General features: G+C 46.0%; 6 non-coding genes across 6 annotated transcripts; all 6 read right to left on the bottom strand.

Annotated features, from left to right (window-relative positions):
* Window positions 1–1368: 1368 nt before the first annotated feature.
* LOC130340539 (U2 spliceosomal RNA) lies at window positions 1369–1559 on the bottom strand. Its single transcript, XR_008880641.1, has one exon. It is a non-coding gene; the product is annotated as a U2 spliceosomal RNA (small nuclear RNA).
* A 2088-nt stretch (window positions 1560–3647) lies between these two features.
* On the bottom strand, window positions 3648–3838 carry LOC130340538 (U2 spliceosomal RNA). Its single transcript, XR_008880640.1, has one exon. It is a non-coding gene; the product is annotated as a U2 spliceosomal RNA (small nuclear RNA).
* Window positions 3839–5931: 2093 nt separating this feature from the next.
* LOC130340537 (U2 spliceosomal RNA) lies at window positions 5932–6122 on the bottom strand. The gene has a single exon (XR_008880639.1). It is a non-coding gene; the product is annotated as a U2 spliceosomal RNA (small nuclear RNA).
* A 2098-nt stretch (window positions 6123–8220) lies between these two features.
* On the bottom strand, window positions 8221–8411 carry LOC130340549 (U2 spliceosomal RNA). The gene has a single exon (XR_008880650.1). It is a non-coding gene; the product is annotated as a U2 spliceosomal RNA (small nuclear RNA).
* A 2097-nt stretch (window positions 8412–10508) lies between these two features.
* Window positions 10509–10699, bottom strand: LOC130340536 (U2 spliceosomal RNA). Its single transcript, XR_008880638.1, has one exon. It is a non-coding gene; the product is annotated as a U2 spliceosomal RNA (small nuclear RNA).
* Window positions 10700–12788: 2089 nt separating this feature from the next.
* Window positions 12789–12973, bottom strand: LOC130340556 (U2 spliceosomal RNA). Its single transcript, XR_008880656.1, has one exon. It is a non-coding gene; the product is annotated as a U2 spliceosomal RNA (small nuclear RNA).
* Between the last annotated feature and the right edge of the window lie 528 nt (window positions 12974–13501).

Below are 13501 nucleotides of genomic sequence, written 5' to 3'. Positions count from 1 at the left end.
TTGTGCTCGGGTTTTTACGGGAGCGTCCATGGCGGCGGCCCCCTCTCCGTGTGGGTCCTCTTTTGGGCCACTGGTTACCCCTAAAAAATCAATATTATTATTGTCCACGGTAGTGTCCCTCTTTTGAGTATCATTAGAGTCTGTGTTTTGGAAATATATATATATATATATATATATATATATATATATATTTCTCCGCCGAAATCACTTTTAAACCCATTTCCACCTTTTTTTCCCTTCTCTTCCTCTTACTTTTTTTTCACGTTTTTTTACGTTTTTCTCCTTTTCGCCTCTTTTCTGGGCGTATTATTCTTCTTTTTCTTCTTTTTTTTCGTCTAATGCATACCCCATCAGTGCAGCAATGCTTATTCAATACCGCCAGCAGATGGAGACACTGGGGGATAATTTTCTAAGGATTTATACTGATTTTTCCTGTCTGAATTTGTCGCACAGAAAGTTGCAGGCCAAATATGTGTGACATTTCTGCGACTTTAGCTTCTAGAGCATTTTTACAACATTATACATAGGTGCTGAATACATAAAAAGCGACTGTTCAGCGACAGACAAGTCGCATCGGCTGAAAGTAGGCCAGAATGTCAGTCCATGTTGGAGCAGGTTTAGATACAGTCTAAAGTATAGATCTCAAAGTCTGTGCACAGAATTTAGCAAGGGCCTCGCACCTTCTGATGCATCAGGTAGGTGCACAATAGCATAGCCTAACCCTCTGTACTTTGGTCTATATTGATGCGGGACATAGACAGCCAGCTGATGACCAATCCATTAGTGCAATGGATGGCTGGAAGCATTTGTCTTTGCCTTTGCAATACCACAGAAGCAATGCATGGTCAATGTACAGCAATGACACACCTGTGTGAACAGCCAGGAGACCCCCCCCCCCCCCCCCCATGTTATGTTACATAGTTACATAGTTAGTACGGTCGAAAAAAGACATATGTCCATCAAGTTCAACCAGGGAATTAAGGGGTAGGGGTGTGGCGCGATATTGGGGAAGGGATGAGATTTTATATTTCTTCATAAGCATTAATCTTATTTTGTCAATTAGGAACATTCAGCACCCACCCGCTATCAAGGCAGCTGCCTATCATGTCATGCCCTACCTGCACAGGTGTGCTGGCTACTCAAATGATCCAATTAAGGAGGCCATTTAGTCAGCAGCAGCAGAAGTCCTGTGCCTGGACGCTCCAACAGGGGCCAGACACAAGCAGAAGCAGAAGCAGCAGAAGCAGCAGCAGCAGCACCACCTTTTGTTTTTTGGCTGCAGCAGCAAGGCCCACAGGGCTGGCTAGCTGGCTAGCCAGCAAGCAGGTAGCAATGAAAGTAGGAATCTTTCTTTTTAACCCTGTAAGGGGGTGGTGCACTGTACCCGAAGATACTGCCATATCGGGTCAATGCATAGGGCGACGGAAGCAAGCTTCGAAATCGGCCCCCGTTCTCAAAAATCCATTTAATATATGGTCCCCAGATAGGGGACGTATCAGATATTAAACTGATAAGAACAGATACTACACTTGATCTTAGCCAAAAGGCCGAGAAGCGATAACCGTGAAAGGGGCGGGCCCAACAAGGTGCCCTTCATGGGCACTATCACTGCTTGCTGTCAGGGAGGCTGCCAGACAATTTTCCATGCACACTCTGGGCTGGGGGGCAGTCAACCACCAGTACACACAGCAGAACCTAAACCCATACCATTATTGCTAAGCAGCAAGACAGGGGCCCATTGCACTCCCACGGGGCCTTTTTAAATGCAATCCATAACCCGGATTTGCCAGGAACCCTTCTTACTCCTCCTACTTGCATGTGACACTGGGCTTAGGATCTGCATAGGAAACACACACACAAGCACACACCTACCTTTGTTGCCTGCAGATGCCTCCTTGGCTGTCCCCAAACGGTATCAAACCAACACCCACGGGAAGCTGTAAGCATAGAGGACATGCCTGCACCCCATTGGACTTACCTGTGTGGGTTAAATCCGGGTTATTTGACAACCTATGGCGGTGATGGTTCTGCTCAGGCAGAGCAGTGCTGATGCTCCTCATAAAGCTGTCGCTGCTGTGAAGGTTCTAGGTGACATCACAAATCCCTATGGTTACATACACAACAAAGCTGGGTTGTTGTTGTTTACACTCTGCAAGGCCTGTGGAAGTGAGTGACATCATAGCACTGTAGTTCTGAGGGTTCTAGATGGATGCAACAATCTCCTGTTGCTTCTATGAAGGCCATAATAGACGACATCACCAAACAGCTCCATAGTCACATACACAGCAAAGGAGAGATGTTGTTTACACCTAGTGATGTCAGTGGTATTGAGTGACATCACAGCACAGTGCTAAGGCTCCTGGGCCTGGACACAGCAGCGGCTGCAATATCTCAACGGAGAATACGTTTATATATATGTGTGTGTGTGCGCGTATATATATATATATATATATATATATATATATATATATATATATATTTCTCCGCCGAAATCACTTTTAAACCCATTTCCACCTTTTTTTCCCTTCTCTTCCTCTTACTTTTTTTTCACGTTTTTTTACGTTTTTCTCCTTTTCGCCTCTTTTCTGGGCGTATTATTCTTCTTTTTCTTCTTTTTTTTCGTCTAATGCATACCCCATCAGTGCAGCAATGCTTATTCAATACCGCCAGCAGATGGAGACACTGGGGGATAATTTTCTAAGGATTTATACTGATTTTTCCTGTCTGAATTTGTCGCACAGAAAGTTGCAGGCCAAATATGTGTGACATTTCTGCGACTTTAGCTTCTAGAGCATTTTTACAACATTATACATAGGTGCTGAATACATAAAAAGCGACTGTTCAGCGACAGACAAGTCGCATCGGCTGAAAGTAGGCCAGAATGTCAGTCCATGTTGGAGCAGGTTTAGATACAGTCTAAAGTATAGATCTCAAAGTCTGTGCACAGAATTTAGCAAGGGCCTCGCACCTTCTGATGCATCAGGTAGGTGCACAATAGCATAGCCTAACCCTCTGTACTTTGGTTGATGCGGGACATAGACAGCCAGCTGATGACCAATCCATTAGTGCAATGGATGGCTGGAAGCATTTGTCTTTGCCTTTGCAATACCACAGAAGCAATGCATGGTCAATGTACAGCAATGACACACCTGTGTGAACAGCCAGGAGACCCCCCCCCCCCCCCATGTTATGTTACATAGTTACATAGTTAGTACGGTCGAAAAAAGACATATGTCCATCAAGTTCAACCAGGGAATTAAGGGGTAGGGGTGTGGCGCGATATTGGGGAAGGGATGAGATTTTATATTTCTTCATAAGCATTAATCTTATTTTGTCAATTAGGAACATTCAGCACCCACCCGCTATCAAGGCAGCTGCCTATCATGTCATGCCCTACCTGCACAGGTGTGCTGGCTACTCAAATGATCCAATTAAGGAGGCCATTTAGTCAGCAGCAGCAGAAGTCCTGTGCCTGGACGCTCCAACAGCGGCCAGACACAAGCAGAAGCAGAAGCAGCAGAAGCAGCAGCAGCACCACCTTTTGTTTTTTGGCTGCAGCAGCAGCAAGGCCCACAGGGCTGGCTAGCTGGCTAGCCAGCAAGCAGATAGCAATGAAAGTAGGAATCTTTCTTTTTAACCCTGTAAGGGGGTGGTGCACTGTACCCGAAGATACTGCCATATCGGGTCAATGCATAGGGCGACGGAAGCAAGCTTCGAAATCGGCCCCCGTTCTCAAAAATCCATTTAATATATGGTCCCCAGATAGGGGACGTATCAGATATTAAACTGATAAGAACAGATACTACACTTGATCTTAGCCAAAAGGCCGAGAAGCGATAACCGTGAAAGGGGCGGGCCCAACAAGGTGCCCTTCATGGGCACTATCACTGCTTGCTGTCAGGGAGGCTGCCAGACAATTTTCCATGCACACTCTGGGCTGGGGGGCAGTCAACCACCAGTACACACAGCAGAACCTAAACCCATACCATTATTGCTAAGCAGCAAGACAGGGGCCCATTGCACTCCCACGGGGCCTTTTTAAATGCAATCCATAACCCGGATTTGCCAGGAACCCTTCTTACTCCTCCTACTTGCATGTGACACTGGGCTTAGGATCTGCATAGGAAACACACACACAAGCACACACCTACCTTTGTTGCCTGCAGATGCCTCCTTGGCTGTCCCCAAACGGTATCAAACCAACACCCACGGGAAGCTGTAAGCATAGAGGACATGCCTGCACCCCATTGGACTTACCTGTGTGGGTTAAATCCGGGTTATTTGACAACCTATGGCGGTGATGGTTCTGCTCAGGCAGAGCAGTGCTGATGCTCCTCATAAAGCTGTCGCTGCTGTGAAGGTTCTAGGTGACATCACAAATCCCTATGGTTACATACACAACAAAGCTGGGTTGTTGTTGTTTACACTCTGCAAGGCCTGTGGAAGTGAGTGACATCATAGCACTGTAGTTCTGAGGGTTCTAGATGGATGCAACAATCTCCTGTTGCTTCTATGAAGGCCATAATAGACGACATCACCAAACAGCTCCATAGTCACATACACAGCAAAGGAGAGATGTTGTTTACACCTAGTGATGTCAGTGGTATTGAGTGACATCACAGCACAGTGCTAAGGCTCCTGGGCCTGGACACAGCAGCGGCTGCAATATCTCAACGGAGAATACGTTTATATATATGTGTGTGTGTGCGCGTATATATATATATATATATATATATATATATATATATATATATATATTTCTCCGCCGAAATCACTTTTAAACCCATTTCCACCTTTTTTTCCCTTCTCTTCCTCTTACTTTTTTTTCACGTTTTTTTACGTTTTTCTCCTTTTCGCCTCTTTTCTGGGCGTATTATTCTTCTTTTTCTTCTTTTTTTTCGTCTAATGCATACCCCATCAGTGCAGCAATGCTTATTCAATACCGCCAGCAGATGGAGACACTGGGGGATAATTTTCTAAGGATTTATACTGATTTTTCCTGTCTGAATTTGTCGCACAGAAAGTTGCAGGCCAAATATGTGTGACATTTCTGCGACTTTAGCTTCTAGAGCATTTTTACAACATTATACATAGGTGCTGAATACATAAAAAGCGACTGTTCAGCGACAGACAAGTCGCATCGGCTGAAAGTAGGCCAGAATGTCAGTCCATGTTGGAGCAGGTTTAGATACAGTCTAAAGTATAGATCTCAAAGTCTGTGCACAGAATTTAGCAAGGGCCTCGCACCTTCTGATGCATCAGGTAGGTGCACAATAGCATAGCCTAACCCTCTGTACTTTGGTCTATATTGATGCGGGACATAGACAGCCAGCTGATGACCAATCCATTAGTGCAATGGATGGCTGGAAGCATTTGTCTTTGCCTTTGCAATACCACAGAAGCAATGCATGGTCAATGTACAGCAATGACACACCTGTGTGAACAGCCAGGAGACCCCCCCCCCCCCCATGTTATGTTACATAGTTACATAGTTAGTACGGTCGAAAAAAGACATATGTCCATCAAGTTCAACCAGGGAATTAAGGGGTAGGGGTGTGGCGCGATATTGGGGAAGGGATGAGATTTTATATTTCTTCATAAGCATTAATCTTATTTTGTCAATTAGGAACATTCAGCACCCACCCGCTATCAAGGCAGCTGCCTATCATGTCATGCCCTACCTGCACAGGTGTGCTGGCTACTCAAATGATCCAATTAAGGAGGCCATTTAGTCAGCAGCAGCAGAAGTCCTGTGCCTGGACGCTCCAACAGCGGCCAGACACAAGCAGAAGCAGAAGCAGCAGAAGCAGCAGCAGCACCACCTTTTGTTTTTTGGCTGCAGCAGCAGCAAGGCCCACAGGGCTGGCTAGCTGGCTAGCCAGCAAGCAGGTAGCAATGAAAGTAGGAATCTTTCTTTTTAACCCTGTAAGGGGGTGGTGCACTGTACCCGAAGATACTGCCATATCGGGTCAATGCATAGGGCGACGGAAGCAAGCTTCGAAATCGGCCCCCGTTCTCAAAAATCCATTTAATATATGGTCCCCAGATAGGGGACGTATCAGATATTAAACTGATAAGAACAGATACTACACTTGATCTTAGCCAAAAGGCCGAGAAGCGATAACCGTGAAAGGGGCGGGCCCAACAAGGTGCCCTTCATGGGCACTATCACTGCTTGCTGTCAGGGAGGCTGCCAGACAATTTTCCATGCACACTCTGGGCTGGGGGGCAGTCAACCACCAGTACACACAGCAGAACCTAAACCCATACCATTATTGCTAAGCAGCAAGACAGGGGCCCATTGCACTCCCACGGGGCCTTTTTAAATGCAATCCATAACCCGGATTTGCCAGGAACCCTTCTTACTCCTCCTACTTGCATGTGACACTGGGCTTAGGATCTGCATAGGAAACACACACACAAGCACACACCTACCTTTGTTGCCTGCAGATGCCTCCTTGGCTGTCCCCAAACGGTATCAAACCAACACCCACGGGAAGCTGTAAGCATAGAGGACATGCCTGCACCCCATTGGACTTACCTGTGTGGGTTAAATCCGGGTTATTTGACAACCTATGGCGGTGATGGTTCTGCTCAGGCAGAGCAGTGCTGATGCTCCTCATAAAGCTGTCGCTGCTGTGAAGGTTCTAGGTGACATCACAAATCCCTATGGTTACATACACAACAAAGCTGGGTTGTTGTTGTTTACACTCTGCAAGGCCTGTGGAAGTGAGTGACATCATAGCACTGTAGTTCTGAGGGTTCTAGATGGATGCAACAATCTCCTGTTGCTTCTATGAAGGCCATAATAGACGACATCACCAAACAGCTCCATAGTCACATACACAGCAAAGGAGAGATGTTGTTTACACCTAGTGATGTCAGTGGTATTGAGTGACATCACAGCACAGTGCTAAGGCTCCTGGGCCTGGACACAGCAGCGGCTGCAATATCTCAACGGAGAATACGTTTATATATATGTGTGTGTGTGCGCGTATATATATATATATATATATATATATATATATATATATATATATATATATTTCTCCGCCGAAATCACTTTTAAACCCATTTCCACCTTTTTTTCCCTTCTCTTCCTCTTACTTTTTTTTCACGTTTTTTTACGTTTTTCTCCTTTTCGCCTCTTTTCTGGGCGTATTATTCTTCTTTTTCTTCTTTTTTTTCGTCTAATGCATACCCCATCAGTGCAGCAATGCTTATTCAATACCGCCAGCAGATGGAGACACTGGGGGATAATTTTCTAAGGATTTATACTGATTTTTCCTGTCTGAATTTGTCGCACAGAAAGTTGCAGGCCAAATATGTGTGACATTTCTGCGACTTTAGCTTCTAGAGCATTTTTACAACATTATACATAGGTGCTGAATACATAAAAAGCGACTGTTCAGCGACAGACAAATCGCATCGGCTGAAAGTAGGCCAGAATGTCAGTCCATGTTGGAGCAGGTTTAGATACAGTCTAAAGTATAGATCTCAAAGTCTGTGCACAGAATTTAGCAAGGGCCTCGCACCTTCTGATGCATCAGGTAGGTGCACAATAGCATAGCCTAACCCTCTGTACTTTGGTCTATATTGATGCGGGACATAGACAGCCAGCTGATGACCAATCCATTAGTGCAATGGATGGCTGGAAGCATTTGTCTTTGCCTTTGCAATACCACAGAAGCAATGCATGGTCAATGTACAGCAATGACACACCTGTGTGAACAGCCAGGAGACCCCCCCCCCCCCCCATGTTATGTTACATAGTTACATAGTTAGTACGGTCGAAAAAAGACATATGTCCATCAAGTTCAACCAGGGAATTAAGGGGTAGGGGTGTGGCGCGATATTGGGGAAGGGATGAGATTTTATATTTCTTCATAAGCATTAATCTTATTTTGTCAATTAGGAACATTCAGCACCCACCCGCTATCAAGGCAGCTGCCTATCATGTCATGCCCTACCTGCACAGGTGTGCTGGCTACTCAAATGATCCAATTAAGGAGGCCATTTAGTCAGCAGCAGCAGAAGTCCTGTGCCTGGACGCTCCAACAGCGGCCAGACACAAGCAGAAGCAGAAGCAGCAGAAGCAGCAGCAGCACCACCTTTTGTTTTTTGGCTGCAGCAGCAGCAAGGCCCACAGGGCTGGCTAGCTGGCTAGCCAGCAAGCAGGTAGCAATGAAAGTAGGAATCTTTCTTTTTAACCCTGTAAGGGGGTGGTGCACTGTACCCGAAGATACTGCCATATCGGGTCAATGCATAGGGCGACGGAAGCAAGCTTCGAAATCGGCCCCCGTTCTCAAAAATCCATTTAATATATGGTCCCCAGATAGGGGACGTATCAGATATTAAACTGATAAGAATAGATACTACACTTGATCTTAGCCAAAAGGCCGAGAAGCGATAACCGTGAAAGGGGCGGGCCCAACAAGGTGCCCTTCATGGGCACTATCACTGCTTGCTGTCAGGGAGGCTGCCAGACAATTTTCCATGCACACTCTGGGCTGGGGGGCAGTCAACCACCAGTACACACAGCAGAACCTAAACCCATACCATTATTGCTAAGCAGCAAGACAGGGGCCCATTGCACTCCCACGGGGCCTTTTTAAATGCAATCCATAACCCGGATTTGCCAGGAACCCTTCTTACTCCTCCTACTTGCATGTGACACTGGGCTTAGGATCTGCATAGGAAACACACACACAAGCACACACCTACCTTTGTTGCCTGCAGATGCCTCCTTGGCTGTCCCCAAACGGTATCAAACCAACACCCACGGGAAGCTGTAAGCATAGAGGACATGCCTGCACCCCATTGGACTTACCTGTGTGGGTTAAATCCGGGTTATTTGACAACCTATGGCGGTGATGGTTCTGCTCAGGCAGAGCAGTGCTGATGCTCCTCATAAAGCTGTCGCTGCTGTGAAGGTTCTAGGTGACATCACAAATCCCTATGGTTACATACACAACAAAGCTGGGTTGTTGTTGTTTACACTCTGCAAGGCCTGTGGAAGTGAGTGACATCATAGCACTGTAGTTCTGAGGGTTCTAGATGGATGCAACAATCTCCTGTTGCTTCTATGAAGGCCATAATAGACGACATCACCAAACAGCTCCATAGTCACATACACAGCAAAGGAGAGATGTTGTTTACACCTAGTGATGTCAGTGGTATTGAGTGACATCACAGCACAGTGCTAAGGCTCCTGGGCCTGGACACAGCAGCGGCTGCAATATCTCAACGGAGAATACGTTTATATATATGTGTGTGTGTGCGCGTATATATATATATGTATATATATATATATATATATATATATATATATTTCTCCGCCGAAATCACTTTTAAACCCATTTCCACCTTTTTTTCCCTTCTCTTCCTCTTACTTTTTTTTCACGTTTTTTTACGTTTTTCTCCTTTTCGCCTCTTTTCTGGGCGTATTATTCTTCTTTTTCTTCTTTTTTTTCGTCTAATGCATACCCCATCAGTGCAGCAATGCTTATTCAATACCGCCAGCAGATGGAGACACTGGGGGATAATTTTCTAAGGATTTATACTGATTTTTCCTGTCTGAATTTGTCGCACAGAAAGTTGCAGGCCAAATATGTGTGACATTTCTGCGACTTTAGCTTCTAGAGCATTTTTACAACATTATACATAGGTGCTGAATACATAAAAAGCGTCTGTTCAGCGACAGACAAGTCGCATCGGCTGAAAGTAGGCCAGAATGTCAGTCCATGTTGGAGCAGGTTTAGATACAGTCTAAAGTATAGATCTCAAAGTCTGTGCACAGAATTTAGCAAGGGCCTCGCACCTTCTGATGCATCAGGTAGGTGCACAATAGCATAGCCTAACCCTCTGTACTTTGGTCTATATTGATGCGGGACATAGACAGCCAGCTGATGACCAATCCATTAGTGCAATGGATGGCTGGAAGCATTTGTCTTTGCCTTTGCAATACCACAGAAGCAATGCATGGTCAATGTACAGCAATGACACACCTGTGTGAACAGCCAGGAGACACCCCCCCCCCCCCATGTTATGTTACATAGTTACATAGTTAGTACGGTCGAAAAAAGACATATGTCCATCAAGTTCAACCAGGGAATTAAGGGGTAGGGGTGTGGCGCGATATTGGGGAAGGGATGAGATTTTATATTTCTTCATAAGCATTAATCTTATTTTGTCAATTAGGAACATTCAGCACCCACCCGCTATCAAGGCAGCTGCCTATCATGTCATGCCCTACCTGCACAGGTGTGCTGGCTACTCAAATGATCCAATTAAGGAGGCCATTTAGTCAGCAGCAGCAGAAGTCCTGTGCCTGGACGCTCCAACAGCGGCCAGACACAAGCAGAAGCAGAAGCAGCAGAAGCAGCAGCAGCACCACCTTTTGTTTTTTGGCTGCAGCAGCAGCAGCAAGGCCCACAGGGCTGGCTAGCTGGCTAGCCAGCAAGCAGGTAGCAATGAAAGTAGGAATCTTTCTTTTTAACCCTGTAAGGGGGTGGTGCACTGTACCCGAAGATACTGCCATATCGGGTCAATGCATAGGGCGACGGAAGCAAGCTTCGAAATCGGCCCCCGTTCTCAAAAATCCATTTAATATATGGTCCCCAGATAGGGGACGTATCAGATATTAAACTGATAAGAACAGATACTACACTTGATCTTAGCCAAAAGGCCGAGAAGCGATAACCGTGAAAGGGGCGGGCCCAACAAGGTGCCCTTCATGGGCACTATCACTGCTTGCTGTCAGGGAGGCTGCCAGACAATTTTCCATGCACACTCTGGGCTGGGGGGCAGTCAACCACCAGTACACACAGCAGAACCTAAACCCATACCATTATTGCTAAGCAGCAAGACAGGGGCCCATTGCACTCCCACGGGGCCTTTTTAAATGCAATCCATAACCCGGATTTGCCAGGAACCCTTCTTACTCCTCCTACTTGCATGTGACACTGGGCTTAGGATCTGCATAGGAAACACACACACAAGCACACACCTACCTTTGTTGCCTGCAGATGCCTCCTTGGCTGTCCCCAAACGGTATCAAACCAACACCCACGGGAAGCTGTAAGCATAGAGGACATGCCTGCACCCCATTGGACTTACCTGTGTGGGTTAAATCCGGGTTATTTGACAACCTATGGCGGTGATGGTTCTGCTCAGGCAGAGCAGTGCTGATGCTCCTCATAAAGCTGTCGCTGCTGTGAAGGTTCTAGGTGACATCACAAATCCCTATGGTTACATACACAACAAAGCTGGGTTGTTGTTGTTTACACTCTGCAAGGCCTGTGGAAGTGAGTGACATCATAGCACTGTAGTTCTGAGGGTTCTAGATGGATGCAACAATCTCCTGTTGCTTCTATGAAGGCCATAATAGACGACATCACCAAACAGCTCCATAGTCACATACACAGCAAAGGAGAGATGTTGTTTACACCTAGTGATGTCAGTGGTATTGAGTGACATCACAGCACAGTGCTAAGGCTCCTGGGCCTGGACACAGCAGCGGCTGCAATATCTCAACGGAGAATACGTTTATATATATGTGTGTGTGTGCGCGTATATATATATATATATATATATATATATATATATATATATATATTTCTCCGCCGAAATCACTTTTAAACCCATTTCCACCTTTTTTTCCCTTCTCTTCCTCTTACTTTTTTTTCACGTTTTTTTACGTTTTTCTCCTTTTCGCCTCTTTTCTGGGCGTATTATTCTTCTTTTTCTTCTTTTTTTTCGTCTAATGCATACCCCATCAGTGCAGCAATGCTTATTCAATACCGCCAGCAGATGGAGACACTGGGGGATAATTTTCTAAGGATTTATACTGATTTTTCCTGTCTGAATTTGTCGCACAGAAAGTTGCAGGCCAAATATGTGTGACATTTCTGCGACTTTAGCTTCTAGAGCATTTTTACAACATTATACATAGGTGCTGAATACATAAAAAGCGACTGTTCAGCGACAGACAAGTCGCATCGGCTGAAAGTAGGCCAGAATGTCAGTCCATGTTGGAGCAGGTTTAGATACAGTCTAAAGTATAGATCTCAAAGTCTGTGCACAGAATTTAGCAAGGGCCTCGCACCTTCTGATGCATCAGGTAGGTGCACAATAGCATAGCCTAACCCTCTGTACTTTGGTCTATATTGATGCGGGACATAGACAGCCAGCTGATGACCAATCCATTAGTGCAATGGATGGCTGGAAGCATTTGTCTTTGCCTTTGCAATACCACAGAAGCAATGCATGGTCAATGTACAGCAATGACACACCTGTGTGAACAGCCAGGAGACCCCCCCCCCCCATGTTATGTTACATAGTTACATAGTTAGTACGGTCGAAAAAAGACATATGTCCATCAAGTTCAACCAGGGAATTAAGGGGTAGGGGTGTGGCGCGATATTGGGGAAGGGATGAGATTTTATATTTCTTCATAAGCATTAATCTTATTTTGTCAATTAGGAACATTCAGCACCCACCCGCTATCAAGGCAGCTGCCTATCATGTCATGCCCTACCTGCACAGGTGTGCTGGCTACTCAAATGATCCAATTAAGGAGGCCATTTAGTCAGCAGCAGCAGAAGTCCTGTGCCTGGACGCTCCAACAGGGGCCAGACACAAGCAGAAGCAGAAGCAGCAGAAGCAGCAGCAGCACCACCTTTTGTTTTTTGGCTGCAGCAGCAGCAAGGCCCACAGGGCTGGCTAGCTGGCTAGCCAGCAAGCAGGTAGCAATGAAAGTAGGAATCTTTCTTTTTAACCCTGTAAGGGGGTGGTGCACTGTACCCGAAGATACTGCCATATCGGGTCAATGCATAGGGCGACGGAAGCAAGCTTCGAAATCGGCCCCCGTTCTCAAAAATCCATTTAATATATGGTCCCCAGATAGGGGACGTATCAGATATTAAACTGATAAGAACAGATTTTTTTTTTTTTTTTTTTTTTTAAAGCCGAGGAACGTGCTTTCGATTCACCCAAAGTGCAAGAAAAAGTGCAAACGTGTTACACTAAAAAAAAACGTGCACAAAGGATGCGGTCTATCGCAAGCCCTTCTCCGATAGGAGAGAGGCCCCCCAACAAACCTTACCCTTCGCCTCCGGACCAAAAGGTACCTGCGAGGTTCCAGGTTCGATGTCCCTTTTCGCCGAAGCTACTAGGAGACCACAAATGCTCCCGGCATCCCCCTTGGCGTTAGCCAAGGTATCTGCCCGCAGAGCCGATTACGGTAGGTACCCTGCGAAGCAGGAGTACCCGGGGTGTTTGCAGGGAGGTGCGGAACCTAATGGCCACACACACCTCCCCTAGACCGCCAGGAGGGACACCCAGAAGGGCTACCGCATCCTGACAAATCCTGTGAACACACAACACGCAAAAAGTGACACAGTGAGACAAAAAATAAATAAATAAGTGAATGTGTGCAGATATACTGCCCGGACATCCGGCCGGATCTATAAAAATTTCTCTGATCCTAGCCAGAAGGCCG

This window comes from Hyla sarda, unplaced genomic scaffold, assembly GCF_029499605.1.
Source record: "Hyla sarda isolate aHylSar1 unplaced genomic scaffold, aHylSar1.hap1 scaffold_597, whole genome shotgun sequence".
Lineage (NCBI taxonomy): Eukaryota > Metazoa > Chordata > Amphibia > Anura > Hylidae > Hyla > Hyla sarda.
This window is presented reverse-complemented; position numbering and strand designations above follow the sequence as displayed.